Below are 12,903 nucleotides of genomic sequence, written 5' to 3'. Positions count from 1 at the left end.
TCCCCTTGGGACTGTCACCTAATGTGCTGAAATTACCACTGAGCATGTTTTCCCTGCCAGCTTGGGACTCCAGAATCTTGCCTTGTTGAGCCAGACATGCTAGCCTGCTGCAACACAGACCTAGGGTCTGGGCCGCGCCCCGAGAGCTGCAGACTTTAACTAAAAACAGCTCAACAGGTTACCTGTCTCCAGCACCCAGGCACCCAGCTCCCAATGGGATCCAAACCCCAAATAAATCCATTTTATTCTAAACTGTTGGGGAAAAGAATTTTTTTCCCCAAGAATCAGGCAAGCACAGACAATACTGAAGGGGGTTTATTTACGTTACCAGGAAGACTGACAAGCAGCTTCAAAAATATGGTGCCACCAAGGCCAGTTATATACATTCTCTTATCAATTCATTTGCATTTATCTGTACATACAGAGACAGACATTGTTACAAGTCAAGAGAAAACGCTGAACAAAGATAAAAGTAAGAACAGTACGTACATATAGAGGTCATCCTAAATGCATCAAACATCTATGACTACCTTGCGGCGGAAGGAGGCGGGGTGGGCGTGGAGGGTAGGGATGAATGCTTACAGATATCTGGTGGGCTGTGAAGGGAGGGTTTATTCTGTTCTAAGAACTAAGATACTGGGTGGGCATTAACCATATAAGCTTATCAATTGTTTTCAATTGTCAGTGCCTTTTGAGCTACTGAAACTTTCCTGCTTGTTCTGCAGTTGTTTTAGCTGTTAGCTAAATTATGTATTGACAGAGACTATGTCCTTGTTTCTCAGCAGCTTCTGTCTTTTCTGCTGGCTGAATTTTAACTCCTTCCTGACAATTCCTTCCTTTTGACAAATCGAACTTTTAAGTGAGATAAAGTCAATACTTTAAATACTTTGATATACATGATCTGTTTTAGGGTTGCCCGAGGAAGGTGGGAGAAGGGAAGGAGAGGAGAAGGGGGTAAAGGTAGGAAACAGTTAGATTTTTAAGCACTTGTATAAAGTACCCACACGTGACAAGTGAGGTTAGTAACACAAATATAGAATCGACAGCAGCTGTTATTTGGACAGTTGTCCACCAGGAGATGGGACTGTAAGATGCATTACGAACAGGATCTTTCACTCAAGTGATGGTTTGATTGGAGAGCTGGACTTGAATGCAACCTTTGGTGATGTGGTTATGAACGGTGGTAAACGCAGACGCAGCAGCCAGGACCACTTTGAGTAGTAGCCCCTTGGCTAGTTGAAGCGGTGTGTTGTCTAGGTCTACGTTGTTATACCACCGAGGAGCCGCTGTCATTCCAGTGAACACACGGACGGGGAGATGCACATCACCTAGGGTAAATGAGTCAGTAATCTGCTGCAGGCACATGGAAGCGTTTGCCTGGCACTGTAATGGTCTGTACATGTAATAAGATGCAGCGGTGATAAAACACCACTGGGTAGCGATACTTGTACAGCAACTTCACCGTCTGCAAGAGAAAGGACAGCCACAACATCAGAAGAGGACGAGGCCAAAGGGCGAAGGGTAGAACAGCAGCACACAATGTAATTGTCTGTTTCTGTGCAACAGTCCGAGGTTGTCATCAGTGTAGCATTGTCAGGGAATGGTGGCAGGTATCCAGACAGCCCTACTTTGTACACCATATTATTAGCCTCATATTCAATAGACTTGAAACGGAAAGAAGGAAACACATGAGTAGGCATGACAGAAGGATACACAAGAAGGAAATTGAAGGTGAAGGGTGAGTCTGGAGGAAGTAGAGAGGCTACTATTAGTTGTGTAGAGATGCCTGCAGTGTGGGAAAGGGTGGGGGAGGAAAGGGTATGGGATGGGGGAAAACCCAGGCATACATCTAACTTTTTTTTTGTTTTTTTGCAATGTTAAACAGATTACGAGCCAGCATATCACGAGCATGACCTTTAGCTTGTGACTTGGCCAAGTTGACTATAGCATCTGAGGTTTTCTCAATGATTTTGTAAAAATCCTCTATGGCTACATCAATTGCAGTCAAAGCATAAGATAACCTGGTGTTGATATGTCTAAGGGCTTGGGTGGTTTGGCCTTTGAGCCAACATTCTGTGATCTTGGATTCTAAAACTGGGGGTCCTATATGTGTGTGCCCACAACCCCAAAGCTAAATACCCGGTTACAATCCAGATCCGGTGAAATGCAGGGAGGGAGCCGAAGACTGCTCCCGGGCTGTGGAAGCCAGATTGAGACCTTGGAGCCTGGATGTTTTTGGAGGCAAGCTGTAGCCACGATAGGTCCCAGATGGTCTGGTCTGGGGACAAGCCAAGTGTCTGTTTTTTTTACCCATTTGCCACTGCCTCCTGTAGGGAGTTGTACATGTTTCAAAGCTGGCCAGTATGTGCTTGTGTAACTTGTACCAATGGCAGATCCCAGGAAGCTGCATCAGGTATGTTTGCCAGGAGGATTAACGTGGGGAGTCACCTTTGTTACCTAAAAGGATACAATAGAAACAAAATGAATTTATTTATACATTTTAATCCTGGTTTTATGAACCCATGTTGGAATTTCCTGCACTTTCAGAGAGGTATTTGTATGGGCCAATACCATGACCTGATTTCCCTTCTGTATGTCCGCCCAAGAGGGGGTCTCTGGAGGGTCCTGGGCTTAAGAGGGTGCACTTCTACAAGGAACCAGTATGCCTTGCTGAAGTAAAGAGTAGATAATACCTACCACGTCCATGGCCTCAGATTTGAGGTAAGTGGAGGAAATTGACTGGTAACCTGGATGGGTGGGCAAAGATGAGCAAGCATCGAACTGCAAGACAGCTTATTTTCTGCCCAAACAGAAGGGAACCTGGAACATAATTCTTGAAAAAGGGTTAGATGTATCCCAAGTCAGAGCCACAGATTTGGCAGTGCAACAGAAGAGAGAAATGTATCATTGCAGAGGGGGATGGTATGAGTACGCATAAGTTTATCAGTAACTGTATTCTGAGCGAGGTTAAGAATTGCTGCAAGATCGCAGAGGATGGCCTTGCCCAAAATAGTCCCCTCTGCATTTGGAGCTACAAAAAAAAAAAAAAAAGACTTAGTCCAGAAGAATAGATTAGATTCTACAAGAACAGGGTAGCTTTTGTAAGCCATGAGTTGAACACTTCCTACCCCTGAAATAGTAATATACTGTTTAGTAGTGGGGAGCGGGAGGTCAGTAATGGAAACAGACACTTCTGTGTCCACGAGAATTGTGCATGGCCGGCCCCTTATCCATGCTTGTAAGTGTGGCCTCAAGGGATTTATATCTGCATTAGCAGTACTAACAGGCAAGGGGCGGGGGGCAGCTGGATTCTAGTGGGTCATGGAATTTAAAAGCCTGGCCATTTCCTCTTTACTCAGGTGTGAGTAAGGGTTGGCAGTCAGTTGAGACACTGGGTGGGGCTGTTGTTGGTTACCCAGGGTTATTCGGCTTGGACACCCGGCTGCCCAATGTCCGGTCTCTCCGCACACAAAACACTGGGAGGTAGGGGGGGCAGTGGGGGCAGGACCAGGACCAGGTTGAAAAGGCAGTGAAGTACTGCAGGATTCAACTGGCTGTGATTCTGTCCCTAACTAGGCTTTTGGGTTTTGTGCCTGCACTTCTTTTGGAAAAAGAACAGGAGTACTTGTGGCACCTTAGAGACTAACAAACTAAGGTGCCACAAGTACTCCTGTTCTTTTTGCAGATACAGACCAACACGGCTGCTACTCTGAAACCAGTTCTTTTGGGTATGCCCAAGACACCCACAATTATAGCAGGCTACATTATCTTTTGCTGTTACCACAGCAATGCGAGCAGCCTTGCTCCTTATCTCTTTGGCCTGTCTGGCTTCGCATTTAGAGGCCCACATACAGATGGATTCATAATCAGAGCTTGGGTTCTCTCCCAAATTAAGGGCTGTTTGCAGGTGAGAGTTAAAACCTTCTTTTAACATCTTTAAAAATGCCTGATCCGTTTTCTTTGGGTCTGCAATGCCTGCATTGCTGGAATACATCTCCCACTTTCTCTCACAGTACTGAGAGGCCGGCGCATCTTTGCCTTCTAAGCAGCCCACGATCAGTCCCTAATTACCAGCTCTGTTTCCCAAAGCTTCTTGGATGGCTTCCTTAAACTCAGTACAGGCAAGGGTCATATAATTTTCAGATTCAAATTTAACTGAGGCCCAAACGCCATTTCGGTGCCCTTTTGTAGGGATCTTGGCCCATGATAGATTAGGGCATTTAGCTTTTGTTAAGATATAAAGATCCCTGGGATGTAACATATAGGTGGTAACCATCTGGCTTATTCTTTTCCGGAATATCAAATTTGGGTCTTTAGGCTTTAAGTCAGGGAGATCTTTTAGTAAGCCCCTCATTTCCTCTGTCCTGAGAGGAGTGTACTTATAAGTATTATGAGCCACTCTGTTTTCACCTGTCCCTGACCACCGAGTGGTCACTTGCAGAGGGGCCAAGGGATCGCTGGCACTTAATTTTGGGTTGGGGGGGGGGGAAGAGAAGGTGGAGGGGGCCAATTATCTTGCTCTTTCCCCGTGAGTGCCAGGTTCCAATTTTAAATCTGTTGCTCAAGGTGTTTCCAATTAATTTCATTTTGGTCTCTATCAGTATCGCTGCTTGAGTCAGGGTTAGTAAAATTACCCTTCTGTTGTATGCTAGCAACAATACGATGTGCAGAGAAGGGTTTTTTTTTTTTTTTTTTAGTTTTGTTTGTAGAGCCTTGTTTTCCGCTTCAAGCTTGCTCAGCTTGCGGCTGCAATCTGCCTTTTGATTCAGCTCTGATATAAGAGACTTTTGGAGTGTTTCCAACTCTTGTAATTTCCTTTCATATTCACAATACATAATTACAATCCCTTTCCCTAATCTTTCTTTTGTCTCACCAGACCACCACGACACACTATCCATCATACTCATACCCTCATTCCATCCATCTTTTGCCATTATCTTTTGAACCTTCTCATGTTTCCCTTTCATAAAATCAATGAGTCTCCCTTCCATGGCGGGCATCACTGATGTTCCCCGGGGCCAGTCAATGAGTCTCCCTTCAGTAGAGGGTATCATTGGTGCACCCTGGGGCACACCAATGAGTTCCCCCACCCAGTGGCGGATTAATGATTTTGCCACCCCTAGGCCCTGAAATAATTGCCGCCCCGCCCACCCCTGGCCCCGCCCTGAATCCACTTTTCCTGCCCCCATTCCAACCCCTTCCCCAAAGTCCCGCCCCAACTCGGCCCCCTCCCTTCCCCCAGCGCGCCGCGTTCCCCCTCCTCTCCCCTCCCTCCCTGGCCCGCTGTTTCGTGGCGCAAGCACTGGGAGGGAGGGGAGAGAAACAGGACGCGGCGGCGCGCTCGCGGAGGAGGCAAGCTGGAGCAGGGGAGCTTCTCCGTGGGTCCTCAAATTTGCCACCCCTGCAAATTTGCCACCCTAGGCCTAGGCCTTGTCGGCCTAGGCGATAATACGCCGCTGCCCCCACCCCACCCCCGTGGAGGGTATCGTTGATTCATTCTGGGGCAATTCATAAGACAGTGGGGATAACATGCCAGGTACATATCAATTTCTTTTGTTAAATTCATGAACTCATATAAGCTTGCAGCGTCCAGCGGGCATAACTAGACACTGCAAGATGGAGGTTCCTACAGTTGTGTCTGGAACCGGAGATATTGGCTAGTGTCATTCGGTTGCACAATTCAAGGAGCAGCTTACATGCTAGAGGCTGTGTGTGAACAGCCCAGGAGTGGGGGTCTCACAGCAGAGCAGGGTAAGGCTGGCTCTCAGAGTCAAGGATTGGAGTGACCTAGCACATCACCGGTCCAGATAAAAAAAAAATTCCTGTCTCAACTCAGAACTCAAAGTCAAAATCTCAAAAATCAATCCCCCCTGCCCCGAGAAACATTGGTTTGGATCAGTTGAAAGATTTTGTTTTGCTTTTGACCTCTTTTTTTTCCTTAACTTTTTTTTTTGTCTAAGCTTACTAAAAACAAAAAGTCATTTTGCCTCAACTACCCCCACCCCCGCAAAAAAACTTTTTGTTTAGAAAATATCATAATGGGTTATTTTGACAATTTTGAAACTTTTTTCCAGTAATTTTTTGAGTCATGAGATTTGCTGAAACCAGCCCTGTTTCATGAATACTTTAGTTTTTGACATATTGGCATTTTGCAGCGCGCGCACACACCCACACCCACACCCACACACAGTTCATCAAAAAACTCCCAGTTCTACCCGTAGTAGGGATCCTAGTGTGGCCACTTCCTGATTGCTAAGTGATGGCATTTCCAAACCCAAAGGTCAAAAAATCAGGTGACGTACCCAACCCATGAGATTTGTTTCTAACTCTAATTGCACATCCAGCCATTTCCAGTGCATACTGTCCCATCCTGGACATGTATATGATATCACCAGTGCTCATGATCAAAGGAGCAGGAAACATATGGACAAATCTCCCAGGGTGTTGAAAAGCATTGATTGCTGTTCTCCATTTGCCAGTTGAAAAGTGCCATTTCAGATGCAGCTATGTCATCCTGCCCCAACCCCTCTTTGCCAGTGACTAACTCACATTAGAGCTGTCCAGCGTGGGAGGTTGGCAAGGGCTGAGAGCCCTTTTTAAATCTGAAAGTGGAGATGGTCATTTTATATTAGTTTGGGGGGAAGCTGTACGTAAGCGTTACCTTAGGTGTTTAGATTCTACTGGTTCTTTGCCCCCTGGCACTGCAAAACTAGCCTGGCACATTATGTGCTTTATTACATTGATTAGGTGCTGATCCATAGGTCGTGCTTGCCTGTGTGCCTTGGGCTTGTTCCTACCATGCAATTATGTGTAACAATCTCTCTGAGCTCATCCACCAAATATAAAGGATGTGACTGTTTGCATCAGCTGTATTAAGCACTGCGCACAATAAACCCAGGCACACTACCTTGATGATCTATTATTTATCTTTGATATTACAGTAGTTCTCAGAGACCTTAGTCAGGCCCCATTTTGATACTTTTTGTACAAACACAGACCCTGACACAGAGATCTTACCATCTAAAAGAGCTGGGAGGCTGTGAAGGGACATTCCCTCAGTCTGGCAGAAAGAAGACTTAGCAGCCCTTCTGGGCTCATTCAGCACTAACAAGGCACAACTGTAAGGCCTGCTCTGCCTGAAGGGGGGAGTTTAAAAAGGGAAAACCTGCCAAAGGAAGGTGTGGTGAGTAGGAAGAGGACTGCCACACCTCAGAGACTGCTGGACACAGAAAGAGAACAGCCAACAGGGAGAAAGTTGCAGGCTTCCCTACTCCTGAAAATACATAGGCCTTGGCTACACTTGAGAATTCACAGCGCTGCCGCGGCAGCGCTGTGAAGCGCGAGTGTAGTCGCACCGCCAGCACTGCGAGAGAGCTCTCACAGCGCTGTATATACTCCACCTCTCCGAGGGGAATAGCTTGCAGCGCTGCGAGCGAGTGTGCAGCACGGCAGGCGCTGATTACACTGGCGCTTTACAGCGCTGCACTCGCTGCGCTCGGGGGGGGGGGCGTTTTCACACCCCTGAGCGCAGCAAGTTGCAGCGCTGCACAGTGCCAGTGTAGCCAAGGCCATAGACTAGCTATAAAGCAGAATGCCCCTGGGAACAGGGGGAAGCTGGAGGTAGACCTTAGTCAAAGACAATAGACCCACTGATAAACCAAGCCCAAAGGGCTGACTCCTGAAACACTGCCTAACTGATAGGCCACCTTTGCCTTTTTCTCTTTCAGTTTGGCTCCCCTCTCTCATAAGGGAAAGAGTGAGAAAATGACCTTTCTTTTGTTTACTTGCTTGTTTTGTTTAGAGAACCCCACATGAGCTATGCTGTGGGGGAGGATATTATAAACAACATGAAGCTGAGTCTGGTGGGGAGTCAGGGGAACCCCTAATAACCCACAAGTGGTGGAGAATGAAGGCATAACTACATCTGATACAAGAAATTAAAAAAAAAAAAAAAAAGGTCCTAGAGGAGATAGAGCTCCGCTGCTCTGTGCAACATGGACCCGGAGTGGAGGTGTAAGTGGTTAGCAGAGTTGCAGCAACAGCAAATTGCCCAGCAACATCAGTTCCAACAGTAATTGTTGCAGCAGTGGACCACCCAGCAGCAAGTTCAGGCCACCCAACAACAGCTGCTGAGGGAACTGATGGCCCAGCAGCAGGAGTTTCAAAAAGAAACGATGCAGCAGATAGGGTCACGCTTCCTCCCTTGAAGCTAACCAAAATAGGGCCTGACAATGACCCCAGAGCCTTGTTAGTTACACATGAGAGGGTGGCACTAGCAGCCCACTGTCCCACAGAACAATGGGCTTTGATTTTGGCCCCATACTTGATGGACCCCGTTAGACTTGGAGCAGGCAAAAGACTACAAACAAGTAAAATCCACCATTTTGGACTATTTGGATATTTCTAAAGAGACCCAGCATCAGTGGTTTAGAGCCAAGAGCTACCTCCAGAGGGCTAGACTTCCAGTAGTAGCCGCGGTTGAGGGAACACTGTTGAAAGTGGATCCACCTGGAAGAATGATCGAGGCCCAATTGGTCAAAGCCATTGTGAAAAAATAATTTATAAAGATATTACCTGTGAAAGACAGAGAATGGGTGTTACATCAACACCTGGGAATGTTCTAGGATGCCGTAAGACTAATGGAGGGCTTTGTAGAAGCCGAAGGTTCACTAGAGACAGAAACCCCCAACACCTTAGTGGGGCAGGGGATGGAATGGAAAGAGACCCAGGAGAGTGAGCCAGAATCAGTGACCATCAGCATCAAAGTGGTCCTCCCAGTTGGTCAGACCACACCTTGAACCAGGGGTGGTCCAAGGGGGCTAAGGGGTCAGGCACAGATACAACATCATCAGTGGGACCACCAGGCACCTCAAACAACTAGACCAGGACTCACGGACCAGGATCCAGTCACTATTCCACAACTGGGCTCACCCTCACCTAGGAAAGATGCCAGTGCTACCAGCCTTATAATGTGCTACTCCTATGGGCAGACAGTACATGTAAAGTGGGAGTGCCCTGTTATGGAATGTGAATATGAATATGAATGGCAGAGACTTGGGCACAGAAAAAGACTCCCTGTAAGTTGGTAGTACAGGTGGTGTTCCACAGGAAGAGGATACAAGGACGCTGGAACTCCAGCTACAGCCAGATGGTTGTTCAGGCCTCCATAGGAGGAGGTAACACCACTTCTAAGAATACAATCTACCATAGTGTATACATGGTGATGTCAAAACATACGCCAACCCATGTTTACAACTGACAGTGGGAGCATATACCACAGTGATAACTGCAACCCTAGTCAAAAAATTGGCCCATAATCATAGGCTGAGACTGGCCATTCCCTCCCCTCCACACACTCATTAACAAATGAACCCGCATAGCAAATGAGAATCCAGGCCAATCATTACAGCCAGGTCCCCAGAGCTTGGTAAACCCCGGGGAAGCTGAAGACCCTGAGGAGGGAACATCCCAAACAACACGGGTGTCAACCTCCACAGGGGAAGAAGAGGTAAGCAGTCAGGTCCTGGAAGCCCTTCTACAGGGCAGGAATTTCATACAAAAACAGAGAATCAACCCTATTTTGATCGATGCATGTGAACAACTGGCCTCTGTAAATGAGGAGGTAACTGAACCTCAGCGGGGTGAGCAGTATCCGCACTTTGCAATTAAGAAAGAATGCCTCTATTGAATTGAAATGAATCAACATACTGGGATGGTGAGGGCCCAGCTGCTGGTGCCATGCAGGTATTGCTGAACTGTGTTGTGCACAAGCTGCAACAACCCATGTGCTGGACCCCTTCAGAGAGATAAGACATTGTCTTGGGTACTAGCCCAATTCTATTGGCCAGGCATCCATCAGGTGGTGAGGGAAAATTGTTCATCCTGCCCAGAGTATCAACTGGCCAGCAGCACAGGGATTCTTAGGTGCCCTTGGTCCCTCTGCCCTTGATTGAGACACACTTCAAGAGAACTGGGATAGACATGATCAGGGCCCTAGAAAAAAAACATGTTAGGTTATCAATACATATTATTGATCGCCGACTACACAACAAGATATCCCGAGACAATTCTTCTTCACTCTGCAAACTCTTCTCACATATGGGATTTCCTTGTGAAATACTGATGGACCAAGTGACTAACTTCACCTCCCAGCTGATGCATGAATTGTGCTCCCTTCTGAAAGTCCCTATGAAAACCTTGTTGTACCACCCACAGACTGAGAGCCTAGTACAGTGGCTTAATAAGACTCTGAAGGGAATATTAAGATGCTGTTAGTGACAACCCCAAACACTGGGACCAGCTACTCCCACTTCTTCTGTTTGCCATAAGGAAAGTCCCGCAAGCCTCTGTGGAGTTTTCTCCATTTGAGTTGCTTTGTGGTCACTAACTGGGGGAATCTTGGACTTGCTACATGAAGGTTGGGAGGAACAGGATAAAGGTGCCGTAAGCATAACCCAATACAGCTTACAATTAAGGGAATGGTTTCAAAACATAGGGAGGATTTGAGAAAGGCCCAACAGGCCCAGGAACAAAATTATAATAGAGGGGCACGACTATTGACTTTCTATCTGGGTGACTGTGTTCTTTTGCTACTACCTACAAATGAGGCTAAATTAATGGCCCAATGGTCCATTGGAAGTGGTCAGGCAGGTAGGAGCAGTGGACTATGAGATAAGACTACCCAGTAAAAGGAAAGAAACTAAGATCTATCATGTGAATCTTCTCAAATCTTGGAAGCCTCTGACATACCAGCTACAATCCAGACTAATGAGTAGCAGTGTCACCCCTGCCTTGTAACCTAGGGTGCCCTTTACCATGCCTTGCTGCTCACAAACTGCCTCCAGCATGTAAGTGACCCCAGCTATGTCTCTGTGTGTGTGCTGCAGCCAGCCAGCCACACCTTGGCTCTCACTAGCCTTAAAAATTACCACCGGGCGACCCCAACACACTCCCAGTCCTGGATTTACCCCCACAGATGTATGTCCCTTACTGCCCAGCCCTCTCCTGGACAGTGCGCATATACTGAGTCCATTATTCCTTTAAAGGAATAATATGCACACAACTTGTTGCCCCAAATGGAGTTACCCAGGCACTTCAACTTGGACAGATTACATTAGAGAAAACAATTAAACAAGTTTATTAACTTATAAAGAGTTGGATTTTAAGTGAGTACAAGTAATGAGGGCATAAAACTCAGAAATGATTATATTAAAAACAATGATAAAACACTTACTAGTGCCTAACTTAACAAACTATATCAGATTCATGCAAAGTTTCTCATCACATGCTTTCAACAATCTCATTGACCAAACCCCTCCATCAGAGTACTGCTTCCTTTGTTTCTTCAGACGCAGTGAATGTGATGGGCAGGGGGGAGGGTTTCTTGGAGTGTTTGTCCTGCCTGTAGTTTCAGCCCACCTCTTGAAAAACATTTCCAGCTGAGAACCAGGAGTCAAAGAGTCAATGTGGAAGGATATTCCCTGCTGTTTTTTTCACTTGTCTGAACTGTCTTTGTCTTTTCTTCCTGCTTGATGACTCTGTTTACCGCTTACATTCAAATTAAGCACAGCACACATTTCTTTGTTTAGGACAGACCTGTTTGCCAACTTCCGTTTGGGCTGGGCTGTGGGGTTTGGAACATATGTTAATAACACTAAAAATGGGAATCTTAGAACTTCACAAACAATGTTGTCACATATTTTACCAGAACAATAGTGACCAGCAAATTATGAGTTTTCAAATGATACCTTACAAGACATACTTTGTACAAAGATTACTACAATAATGCGTAGGGTATGCGGTCTCAAGGATTCAAGAAGCCCTGCTGATAACTCCCTCTCCTACAGAATCTGAATTAGGGTCCCAGGTATCCATTGGCCAAAACCCAACATTACTGGCATTACTGGGGGCTGAGGGGATCTCCCCTGTGCAAAGAAAGCAGCTCCTCCAATTGATCAAGGACTTTACAACAGTATTTTCCCCCTACCCAGAGAGAATGCAGCTAGTCCAACATCACCTAGCGATTACCCCGGGCCAGCTAGTCAGGGAGAATCCTAGACCATTGCCCCGGAGGACGTGGGACTGTCCAAGAAGAAGTACAAGCAATGCTGGAGATGGGGATAATTGTGGAGCCCCAAACTGAATGGAGGATCCCATAGTGCTTGTTCCCAAACTGTATTGTTTAGTTTGGTTTTTATCAACTTCAGGAAGGTTAATTCCATCTCAAAATTTGATGCGTACCCAATACCAAGGATGGACAAGTTACTGGAGTGGATGGGACCAACAAAGCAGCTGTGCCCTCAGGAGTGTCGCCAGCTTTTCTGCCGCTGTAGGCAGCGGAAGGTCCCACCCCGAAATGCCACCCCCCACAGAGGCGGCGGAAGGTCCCGCCGCCGAAATACCGCTGTGGTTTCTGCCCCCCCAAACTGTAGTGCCCTAAGCGACCACCTAGGTCGCCTAATGGGTTGTGCCGGCCCTGTGTGCACTATAGACCTAGCAAAAGGTTATTGGTAGATCCCTTTATCCCCCTCCTCACATGACAAAGCATTTTTCTACACCCCTTTCAGGCACTTCCAGTTCAAGTCTATGTCTTTTGGCCTCCACGTAGCTGCTGCAACTGTCCAATGGCTTATGAATAGGATCCTCAGCCCCCACCATCAATATGCCACAGCCTAGACAACATGATTGTTTATAGTCCTACCTTGGAAGACCACCTGTAGCACTTAAAGAAGTGTTAAAAGCCCTCCAGGATGCAGGACTAATGGCCAACCCTGCGAAATGTAGATTAGGCCTGGGTGAGGTAACCTATCTGGGGTTCCGTGTAGGCAGCAGCATTGTGAAACCAGTGGCTGACAAGATATAGGCCCTATCAGCATGCCCAATACCCCAGACAAAGAGGCAGTG

Source organism: Malaclemys terrapin, chromosome 1 (assembly GCF_027887155.1).
Source record: "Malaclemys terrapin pileata isolate rMalTer1 chromosome 1, rMalTer1.hap1, whole genome shotgun sequence".
Taxonomy (NCBI): Eukaryota; Metazoa; Chordata; order Testudines; family Emydidae; genus Malaclemys; species Malaclemys terrapin.
This window is presented reverse-complemented; position numbering follows the sequence as displayed.